The sequence below is a fragment of the Rhinopithecus bieti genome, unplaced genomic scaffold (genome assembly GCF_001698545.2).
Source record: "Rhinopithecus bieti isolate Rb0 unplaced genomic scaffold, ASM169854v2 scaffold_34317, whole genome shotgun sequence".
Taxonomy (NCBI): domain Eukaryota; kingdom Metazoa; phylum Chordata; class Mammalia; order Primates; family Cercopithecidae; genus Rhinopithecus; species Rhinopithecus bieti.
In genome coordinates this window covers 1,247,457-1,259,834 of record NW_016814779.1, presented here as the reverse complement: position 1 = coordinate 1,259,834, position 12,378 = coordinate 1,247,457, and positions in this window count along the sequence as shown.

Here is a 12,378-nt window from a genome sequence, read left to right as displayed (position 1 = left end):
AAAAAAAAAAAAAAAAAAAAAAAAAAAAAAAAAAAAAAGATTAGAAACTCTTTCCTTGAGGAACTTTAAATTCTAGTGGGAAAGACAGACAATAAGACAAAAAATGAAAGTATTTATGATACGTAATTATAAGTGCTAAGAAGAAAATAGTATAGAAGGGAAGGAGGTAGAAAATATCGGTAGGGCAGTTGAGTGTGGACAGGAAAGGCTTCTCTAAGAGGCAACTTTTGAGCAAACCTGAAAAAGCTGTAGAAACCAGCCTCCTCGGCATCTTGAGAAAGAGTCCTCTATTCCAGGTAGAGGAAGTAGTAGGTGCAGCAGCACTGAGATCATGACCAGTGTTTTCATGGAAGTTTGGAGCTGAGTGAACAAGGGGAAGAGAAGTAGATGAGCTCAACAAGGAGACAGATGGGGACAGGATTGAATAATGTAGTGTCGTGCAGGTCTTAATAAGAATTGTTTGGTTCTTATTAAGCAAGATGGAAAGTCATTGGTGTGTCTGAGCACAGTGATATGATCTGACTTATTTAATTCTATTGCTGTGTTGACAGTAGATTGGAGAAAGACAAAGGCAGAAGCAATATGAATGTGTGGCAGGATATTACAAGAACTTAGGCTATCCACGAAATGATTTCCAATTTTTCATACTGTTGCCAAATTCCCAAAATGCCCTTCTTCCAGTCACTCTTCACTGCTGATGGAGTCCACCACAAGCTGTGAACATCTTCAAATCTGCAACTGCATTCAACCTCTTTTCCTTTCTTCTTATCACGATAGAAGAAATTATCCTCTTTAATGGAAGATAGGCAGTAAAATAAACTGAGTGAGAATATTGGCTCTAGAAATAGAAGGCTCTAGATATAAAATAGATGTATAATAATTTCTCTTCCACCTGAATTGTGTGACTTGGGAAAATTCCTTAGAAGTTCTGTGTCGCAGTTTCTTCACTTGCAACATGAAGACAATGGTAAGAATTACTTCAAAAGATGGTGTGAGGACAAAAATGAAAAAAAAAAAAAATTCCATCATTGTGAAGAGATCCTGGAACATAATTAAAGCTCAGAAAAACTTTGTTTTACTCTCCACACATGCTAGGGAGCCTGTCCCTCCTACTTACTTGAAAACCTTACCCCAGTGATAATTCTCCCCTTCTCCTGCATCTTCAACATTTCCTCCTGACTAGATTCTTATCATTAGTAATTGGACATGCTCAGCTCTTCCCCTCCTTAAAAAAAAAAAAATGCTTCCTGAATCCACCCTTGTTTTACCTCAGGTTTACTATAAATTAGAGAGCCTCATACCAAGATGAAAGTGTTGATGTCTTATTTAAGAGAGAAAAAAAATGAGAAAAGGAAGAATGTAAAGCAATACTAAATGAGGTGTTACCAAATAGCTACCCCTTCTCATGAAAACTCTAAAGTGTACATTGTTGTTCAACAGGTGTAACTTCTTGACATTTGCAATTTTTTCCAGGCAGACTGCAAGAAGAAAATGTGACCCTAGTAGTCCTGGGAAGAAAGAAAGGTGAGGAAATTGATTTGCCTAACTCCCTCCTAGCTCTTGTTTTGTATGGCGCAGTGTGTAGCCCTCAAGGAGTTCACTTCTCCACTGTTTTAAATTTTGTGGTCTGGTACTTTTGGATGTCAGATTCCACACTGGACTCTGTCAGTGTGGTTATGATTCCTCCAAACTCAGAAATGGCAAGAGAAGCCAAAAAATTCAGGGGTGCAGCTGGTCAACTTGGCTGCATAAAAAGTAGCCAAGAGGGAAGGCTTGGTGTTCCCAGGGCAAGTTGAACCCAGACGTGAACCTGTGTTGGTCAAACACAATTGGTTGTCCTTCACTGGGCCAATGGTCTGGGAGGCAGGTGGTGCCACAGGAATATGAAGAGCTACATAGTATTTACAACTGATAGTACCTACAGCTGATACAGCCTTACAGCCTTCTCAGTTTTACTACTACCTCTTCTACTCTTTTCAAGCTTCTTGAAAGGATTGTCTACACACTGTTTCTTCATCTTTATATCCTATTAACTCTAAAATTTGGTTCCCACACTAACTCTAACCCTTTATTCCATAGCTTCCAGTACAGTGATCAATGATCTTCATGGCCCTACATCCAATAACATTTTTGAATCCTCATCTTATTTGACCAGAATCATTTCATCTTATTTCAGAATCATTTGATGTAAATTGACAATTTTCTTCTCTAGGCAATCTCTGTCTTTGTCTTTCAAGACAGAAACTTCTGGTTTTCCTCCTATCTTTCTGGTTACTGTTTTCATGTATTCTCCCATACTGTGATTTTTTTAAGTGATAGGGATCCTCCAGGTTGGATTTAGTCTCTCTTTACTCCTCTCTGTACATGCTCTTCTTTGATATCTCATCTATTTCATGGCTTTAACTACCATGTATAATCCAGAGCTGCCTCCCCTAAAATCTTTGACCTCATCTTCTCTTCTGAGCCCCATTCCATCTGTTGATAGATTTTTTTTTTTTTTTTTTTTTTTTTTTTTTTTTTTTTTTTTTTTTTTTTTTTTCTGAGACAGGTTCTCACTCTGTCTCCCAGGCTGGAGTCCAATGGCAATGTGATCATAGCTCACTACAGCCTTGACCTCCTGGGCTTATGTGACCCTCCCATCCCAGCCTCCTGAGATGCTGGCACCACAGGTGCACACCTCACACCTGAGTAATTTTTAAATAATTTTTTAAATAAATACAAGGTTTTGCAAGGTCTCATAAACACAGGGTTTTGCAGCCAATGTTGCCCAGGCTGGTCTAGAACTCCTGGGCTCAAGTGATCCTACAGCTTCAGCCTTCCAAAATGTTGGGATTACAGATGTATGTTACCATGCTTGGCCTTGACAGACTATTTTTATTTGGTGTTTTTATAGACATCCCAAACTCAACATGCCCTAACTTTAATCCATATTCTACCCCACAAAGCAGCAACTCCTGTAGTTTCTTTTTTTCATAGACAACCCTGTAAATCATTTGATCACTCACACAAGACATTTGAGAATTATCTTTGACTCCCATCCCTGTCTCAATTTCCCAACTTCTAATCATGACTGATCCACTCCAAAAGAGTTTCCATGTCCCAGAAATCCTTTCTTTGTCTTTTCCTATACTTTCCAGATAAACTTCTCAAAAATGTTCTCTTTTTCTTGAAATTACATTTCCTCAGGTTAGTCCCCAATCTTCTAATCATGCATCAACCCATCCCGTATGACTTTCACTCACATCACCTGGTGGGAACAACCTGCCATCACACTACAACCTCCACGTGGCTAAATCCAAACAGAAACTTAAAGTCTATCTTACTTAGCCTTCTAATGGCATTCGATAGTATGGGTCTCTCCGCTCTTCTAGAGACATTTTCTTTCCTTTTCTCTGTCAAGAGATTTTAACCTCATCTTTTTGGATTTTCCTTTGGTCTATGTAGTAGATTCCTCATTCTTTACCCAGCAATTAAATGTTGGGATCACTCTCAGCCCGCCATATCTGCAGATTCCACTTCTGTGGATTCAACCAACCAAACATGGAGTAAAAATAGTCCACACATGCAAAACCAATATAAAGTAACAATACAATAATTAAAAATAATACAAATAAATAACGATACACCATAACAATTATTTACCTAACATTTGCACTGTATTAGGTATTATAAGCAATATAGAATCAAAGTACACAGGAGGATGTACATGAGTTATACGCAAATACTTTGCCTTTTTATATCAGAGACTCGAGCATCTGTGGATTTTGGTATCCATGGAATGGGACTTGGGATCAATTTTCTGTGAATACCAAAGAATGACTGTCTTTTACGCCCTTTCTCCCTGGGCAATTTTATCCATCCTGTTACTTTAAATGAAAATGTATACACAAAGTATACTAAACTCGCGTCTCCAGCACATACTTTTCCACTTACTTTCAGATAGAATGCAGGTGTCTATTTGCATCCCTTCTTGAATAGCTCAAGAGAGAGCCTGAACCTCAACATTTGCAAAACCAAACTTATGAGCCCCCTCCTGAAACCTTGTCAGTATTTTTGTTCTTTACCACTGTAAATGACACTGCTATTCTCGGAATTTTGTAAGTCACAAACTTAGCAACATTTCACTCTTCCTCAATCCTTAATTGAATCCTTCACCAAGTGCTCTCAATATTACCTTCCAAGTTTCCCCCTAATTTATTCATCTCTTCATATCTACTACCTTCACTCTAGTTCAAGTTTTCTATCACTTTGTGCCTGGAATTTTTCAGTAACTTTTTTATTAGACTCCCACGTTTGCTCTTACCTCGGTCAAATCCATTCTCAATACAGCAGACTGAGTGATCTTGTCAAAACGCAAATCTGTTCCTACGCTCTTATCATAGAGGCTTATATTCTTAACATAGCTCACAAACCCTTACCTCATCCTCCTCAACCTCCTTTGCAGCCTTATCTCACCCTGTGTGTCTGTCATTGCACTCACTTTCCAGACACATTGGCCTCCCTTCTGTCCCTTGTGTCTTCTGTGTTACCTCTTGCCACAAGACCTTTGTAGGTTTTCTTCCTGTCCGGAGTAATCATCCCTGTTTCCTTTTAGCCCCGGTTCCTTTGACTTGTTAACTCTTAAGTATCCTTCAAATTGAAATGTAATTGTCACTTTTCCAGGAAAGCCCTGACATATTTTCCTAACTGGATAAAGTTAGTTATACACATTCTACTAAATCAAATTTTCAAATAATATTTTATCATAGCATGTCATATCAAATAGATGTTTAAAATGGACAATTGCTGTGCATACTTGATTAATATCTTTTTACAGCCCTAGTCCAACCAATCTTCTCATGAATATTGCCAGCCTCATGAGAAGACCTTTGCTGGTGCTCACCATTTTGTCCCTAGTGCTTAGGACACTATTGAGTATATAATAGATAGTTAATATATGCTGGATAAAGAAATGAATGAAAGTATATGGAATATTCCTTAGGGGTCTCTCTCTTTTTGAAGATTTATGCATCACTGAAAACTTCAAAATATGGGTGACTCGAATGCCCTCTACATAATCCCGGTGAATTTACTTTACTGGTTAAAAGCTGAGCTCCAAAGGTAGGTTGCCTGTATTCAAACTGGCTTTGCCACCTAATATATGTGTGACCTTTGCAAATTACTTAACCTTTCTAAGCTTCCGTTTCTGATAAATGAAGATAACTATACTATGACCCACAGTTTCTGTGAGGATAAGATGAAGACATGCAAGTAAGTAGCTTAGCACAGCCTGTCACAGAGAAACTGCTAATTAAATGGTAGCTGTTGTAATTACTGACCTGATTTCCTCATGTTTCCTTCCTTTTCTACTTATGGATCTTTGTGAGCCATTTGTATTCCATCTACTCAGTCAGCTTGTGGGAAATACATCTCTTGCACCTTTCACAAGAAATCTAGGGCCATTAAACTTATTCTCGTTTTTGTAGTTTTACTGAAGATGTGTGTTTTCACAGAGTGTTGCCTAGAGTCCCACGTAGCCTACCCTCTCTTTGGCCTTCGCAGCACTTCTTCTTCTTCTTTAAACCACCAGTCTATACTTAATTGCTTTCCCCGGACTCCCCCCATGAACAGATGTTTGTGATTTACAGTCTAGTTTTCCTTCAGCAACTTCTCCCATAAGGAACAGCCTTGTTAGTTTCATCTGTTTACCTCTTTTTACTAAGGATTATAGTAAAGAACAGCATTTCCCTTCTCACAACATCAGCGACTCACTCCCCTGCCTAGAAGACTTTTCTGAAATCTCTTGGCCCTTAATACAAAGTTCAAGGCAGCCTTTTACATGACCTGGCTCCTGCTGGTTTTTCTGATCTCATATTGTGCTACCACCCTCCTGCTCATTTTTCTGTAGCCACATGGCCTATTTTTCTCTGCCTTGAGTGCAATGAGATTTTGCTGTTTCAAGTCCTTCACAATTTCCCAACTCTCTCCCTTTGCCTATTTAAGACTCAATCATCCTCTCGGTCTGGATTTAATATCTATTCCTCAGAGAAGTCTCAATTACTAGAATTTAATTGTCTTGTTGTATAGTTTCATTGCATAATATACATTTCTCTAATAACTCATCACAACTGTAATTAAAGAATTTTAATAATTAAGTGTTTATAATTATATTTCTATATTTTAATTAAATAGATAATTGCATATTGTTATTTAAATAAGAAAGGTATATGTCTTCCCTGTTCATTGATTCGTACTTACTTCCTTAAAGACCAGTTGATGAGGTCATAATGGGTATTCAACAGATATTTGCTGAATGAATGATGATTTAATCTTTACATACTATTGCATTTTTTGACTTTAGTTTTTCGTAGCTTTCCCAAATTATTCAAAAGTCTGAAATCTATTTATTTTTTAAATTTATTTTTATTTTAATTTTTGTGGGACAGACTAGGTATATGTATTTGTGGGGTACATTAGATATTTTGGTACAGACATACAGTATGAAATGAACATGTCATGGAGAATGGGGTATCCGTTCCCTCAAGCATTTGTCCTTTGAGTTACAAATAATATAACTGCATGCCTTAAGTTATTTAAAAATGTACAATTAAGTTATTATTGACCATAGTCACTCTGTTGTGCTATCAAATAATAGGTCTTATTCATTCTTTCTAACTGTCATTTTGTATGTATTATTCATCCCCACCTCCCCGCAATCCCACCACTATATTTCCCAGCTTCTAGGAATAATCCTTCTACTCTCTATGTTCATCAGTTCAATTATTTTGATTTTTAGACCCCACAAATAAGTGAGAACATGCAAGGTTTGTCTTTCTGTGTCTGGCTTATTTCACTTAATAATCTCCAATTCCATCCATGTTGTTGCAATGACTGGATCTCATTCTTTCTTATGACTGAATAATACTACATTGTATATATGTGCCACATTTTCTTTATCTTGTCATTTGTTGATGGACACTAAGGTTGCTTCCAAATCTTAGCTATTGTCAACAGTGCTACAACAAACTTAGCAGTGCAGGTATCTCTTTGATATACTTATTTCCTTTCTTTTGGGCATATATCAATAGTGGGATTGCTGGATAATATCATACCTCAATTTTTAGTTTTCTGAGGAACCTCCAAACTGTTCTCCATGGTAGTTGTACTAATTTACATTCACATCACTGTAGTTTTTATTTGCATTTCTCTGATGATCAGCTTTTCATATGTCTGTTTTCCATTTGTATGCCCTTTTTTGAGAAATGGCTCTTCAAATGTTTTGCCCATTTTTAAAAAATCAGATTACTAGATTGTTTTTCCTACAGAGTTGTTTGAGCGCCTTATATATTCTGGTTATTAATCCTTTCTCAGATGGGTAGTTTGCAAATATTTTCTCCCATTTTGTGGCTTATTTATTCACTTTATTGATTGTTTACTTTGCTGTGCAGAAGTTTTTCAACTTGATATGATCCCATTTGTTCATTTTTGCCTTGGTTGGCTGTGCTTGTGGGGTGCTGCTTAAGAAGTTTTTGTCCAGACCATGACCTGGAGATTTTCCCCAGTGTTTTCTTGTAGTAGTTTCATAGTTTGAGATCTTAGATTTAAGTCTTTAGTCCATTTTTATTTGATTTTGTAAATGGTGATAGAAAAAGGTCGAGTTTCATTCTTTGTATATGGATATCCAGTTTTCCCAGTATCATTTATTGAGGAGACAGTATTTTCCCCAGTGTATGTTCTTGGCACCTTCATCAAAAATGAGCTCATATTAGGTGCGTGGATTTTTTTATGGGTTCTCTATTCTGTTCCTTCAGTCTACATGTCTGTTTTTATGCCAGTACCATGCTGTTTTGGTTACTATAGCTCTGCAGTATAATTTGAAGTCAGATAGTATGATTCCTCCAGTTTAGTTCTTTTTGCTTAGGATAGCTTTGGCTATTCTGGGTCTTTTGTGGTTTCATATAAATTTTAGGATTTTTTTTTTCTATTTCTGTGAAGAATGTCATTGGTATTTTTTACAGGGATTGCACTGAATTTGTAGATTGCTTTGAGTAGTATAGATACTTTAACAATATTGATTTTTCTGATCCATGAACATGGAATACTTTTCCATTTTTTGGTGTCCTCTTCAATTTCTTTTGTCGGTGTTTCACAGTTTTCATTATAGTTATCTTTCACTCCTTGGTTAATTCCTAAGTATTTAACTGTATATGTGGCTATTGTAAATGGGATTACTTTGTTATTTCATTTTCACATTTGACACTGTTGGCATTTTAAAATGCTACCGATTTTTGTGTGTTGATTTTGTATCCTGCAACTTTACTAAATTTGTTATCAGTTTTAATAGTTTTCTTGCAGATACTTTAGTTTTTTTCAAATATAAGATTATATTTGAGCCCCCTTGGTGCCCTACCCCTCTGTGGCCATGCTGGTACCGAAGGTGCTAGACAAAATTTCCTTTACTTTCCCTCTGCTTTTCTCAAGCAGAATGAGTTTTGCCCTGTAGCCAACCCAATTGGTAATGTGCTGAGTCTCACTGAAGCCAGCAAGTCTCAGAGGCTCATCCAAGGCCCTTGATATAGTACCTGGGTATCCTTGATGGTTATTCAGGGCTCAAGAACTCTTCAATTAGCAGTTAAGGAATGCTGCAGGCACTGTATCCTTTCCTTCAAGGCTGTAGGCTCCTTTCTGACCCAAGGTGTGTCTAGAAATGTCTTCTGAGAGCTAGAAGGTCTGGAACAGAGGCTTCATGACTTTTATCAGTCTCTTGTCTTGCTGTGGCTGAGCTGGTATCCAAGATGCAAGACAAAGTACTCCCCACTCTTTCCCTTTCCCTCTTCAAGCAGAAGGAAGGGGTGTCTTTTGAAGCCATGAGCTGTGCAGCCTGGAGTTAGGCGAGGAGTGATGCCAGCACTCCCTTAGCTGCCCCAGCTGTTGTCTCATATGTCACATGCCCCGCCAGTCTCCTGTCTTCGGCCCTCATTCAGCACTAGGACTCAACTAAGAGTTGCAGTCCTTATGGCCTAGACTGCCTTTCAAGTTTACTTGAAGACAGAGAGTGCTGTAGCCCTCTGTGGCAAGGTTTGTAGGTACTCAAGTTCTAACTGCTGAGATTCGTGATTCTCCTCTAGCTAGGGCTGGTTTAAATGCTTCCCCTGTGGGCGGGCGTCAGCCAAGTTTAGTGTGGTTTTCCTTTTTGCTCCAACAGAATGGCACTGAATTCAATGCCTCACAATTGCCATGTTATCCCCTCCCCTCCTAGTGCCCAGAGAAGCTCTCTGCACCATGCCACTGCTGTTGCCTTGGCTGGGGAAGGAGTGGCATTTGCAATGCAGGAGTGTTTTTGTATTTCTTCAGTCCATCTTTCAGCAATATGAAGTTATAAAACTAGGTACTATGAGGGCTCATCTGATTTTTGGTTCTTATAAAGGTTTTTTTTTTTTTTTCTGTGTTGATAGTTGTTAAATTGGTGGCTTTGTGGCAGGGGACAAGAGGGGGTAGGGAGGGGATGGTTGGTGGAGCCTTCTATTCTGTCATCTTACTCCACCTCTCCATCTATTTCTTAAGTCCTAAGTTTAATTTGGGATACTGAACTTGAATCCATTGCTATTATAGTCCTGCTGTCTACTGTTAGAGTGCTGGAGAGGGCATAGGAGTGGACAAAGGGCAAAGAGGCTGGTTCAGAGCCTGACACTGACCTGCTTAGCTTCCAAGACTTCAGTGTGAATATTGAACTAAATGAGAACTTTTCAAGTTTCCTTTAGAGAAGCTGAATGACTTCTCTTTGTTTTATAGATAGTGTACAAAAAAATAAAATCATCATTAGTTTTGTAGATTTGCTTATACGATCTATTCATCTGATCAAGAGGTTTCTTTTTTATGGTTTTCCCAGAGAGAACTGAATATCTTTTTCCTGCATGGCTTTGAGTTGTTTTCCTAGTTAGCATCTGCAGCATAAATAATCAGAGACAACTTCTTAGGAATATAAGAGGAGCTTAAAGATTGTTCTTAGACACACAAAGCAGATAAACATTATTTAAAGACATAGAGGCTTGAGAAGTGTGTACTTTCCCAGTTGATTTGAAGTCAATAAAATAGAAGTATTTGCTGTTTTGAAGAAACAAGAAAATAAAACCCACTTCAGAATTTTCTTTGTGAGGGTGATTGATCTCCAATATAAATTATAATGTTGTACGTTGAGAATATCTGTTCTGTTCTCTAAAGTATGAAAAGACTAGACAGGTTCTGTATTTGTGTGTGCCTGTGTGTGTAAGAGAGAATGAAAGACTGAGAGGCAGAGACTTGATATGGTTTAATACTACTCTTTACAGTTTTGTTGACTTTTGTTCAGAGCCACATTAAATTTCATTCGAATATTTTAGACATTTTGAAATACTCTACTTAGCCTTCCTAGGAAGGACAAAAACAAGAATTTATGGGGCCTGAAGCTTATAAAATGTGATGATCATTTTTCACGGAAAAGACATTGGGTATAAAAGTAATCATTCAGAACAAGAGAAAGTAGCACAGCAAATTGCATATATTAAATGCCCACAAAGGTCATACAAACATCCTTCTCTGATTTATTTTTTACATGTTTTGACTTTGTAATACTTGATCATTGCTTCACATGACAAAGATTTTATGAAACCACTTTCATAAAACCAATTTCTACGTGGAAAAGATAAAGTCTTTCTCAAGATGGAGTAAACAAAATTTGAGTTACATTACATATAGTTGGAATGTTGAAACATATGACTTCATACACATGTATGCTTGCTTTTTGTACTACTAACAAGGAATAGAGGCAACATGATAAATTCTGTTTCTCATGAGTTTTATCAAAATGAAAAAATTACATTGCATTATATACTTGAATATGACATTTTAAGTGTTTTCCTGACAAAAGAGAAAAAAAGAAACCACATGCTCTGGTATAAGCTGATGAAACCTGTGATTAGAAGAATTATCCACAAACTAACATATGACTCTATACATTTCAAACTTTTTTGGCTTCCACAGCCCATAGAATCCCAGTACCAACAACCATAAAACACACTTACATTACAATCAGAAAACTGGGCTTGCCCATTTACACACAAAGCAAGAGCTACCAGCTCAGTAAGAAGTAGACATGTCCCTGAAAATGCTAGTAGTACACTGTAACAGCTAACCATAACTTAACAGACATAGAGACTATATACCACATAATTATATACCACCAAATCCTAACTAAATTTCCCAACTCAATTTCCCTTTAGCCATATCCCCATAATATCCACTTCTTATGCTACCCAGCAGAAGAAGGGAGACAGTGGAGAAAGAGAAAGTAATCTTAACTAATTTCAATTAAGGCATCTTCGTTTTGCAAATTTTACAGAAAAAAATAGAAACAATATATGACTCCATGAATACATTGCTAGGTCCCACCAGATTACCTCAGAATGAGCAAATGCAAGTGAAAGACTCAAGCCTAAATTTCATGAGCTTTGCGGTAATTCTGTCTTTGCCCCCAGATCTGCCTCTAGTGAAGTCTCATCCATTGATGTATGTTTTTTTCTTGCAGAATGAACACTGGGAGAGGCCACTGGGGTGGAGAGGGAGTCTGGCTTCCATCAGAGTGAACCTCTTAAAAAGCCATTATTCTGAGTCTCGTATTTTATCTCCTAGATCTTTTGTCTCTTGGAAGGTCAAGGGGAAAGTGAATTTATACTTGGTTATAGCAGGTGCTTTTATTTTTCATTATGTTCATCATGAAAAAATTCATTGAAGGGGATGGACTCTGATATTCCTTTTTGGGAGTTTAGGTTATTTTCTGTGCACAAAATGATAGCTAGCATAAGAACATGTCTGAAAAAATGCGAAAGAATGTATTTCAGTAAGCTATGAGTCCTTTTCATATCCTCAATGATAATGTCTCCCTAATGTTTGTGTTTCTGTTCTCTAGGTAATCCTTGTCCTCCAGACATCTCAGATTGTTGTAATCATCAGTAAATAACTTCGTTCTGTAACACAACTACTAATGTCAGCCTCAAGGCTAGCTATGAACAAGTTTCCCAAAGCATGTATTTTCCCCAAAGCACATATTTTACTGCATCAACTCTGGGCTTAGCAAAATAGCTGTTTGTAGTTGGTGAGGCTTTGTTTTCTCTATCAAATAAAATCACTAAGCCAGCATATAAGCAAACAGAAATATTCCCTTTTCTTTTATCTTCATTGACATTTTGACACTTACCAATGAGCTAGAAAAGATGTATGCAGGGCAAGGCTGAAGTCCAAGGGGGATGAACTTCCTTATTTTGGTTCAGATCTCAAATGTCCAACATGGGTTGAAATATCTTCAGGAAAATCATGTTGATTCTCATCAAGTGCAAAGTGTTTCATTCCCTTAGCTGTTGATTG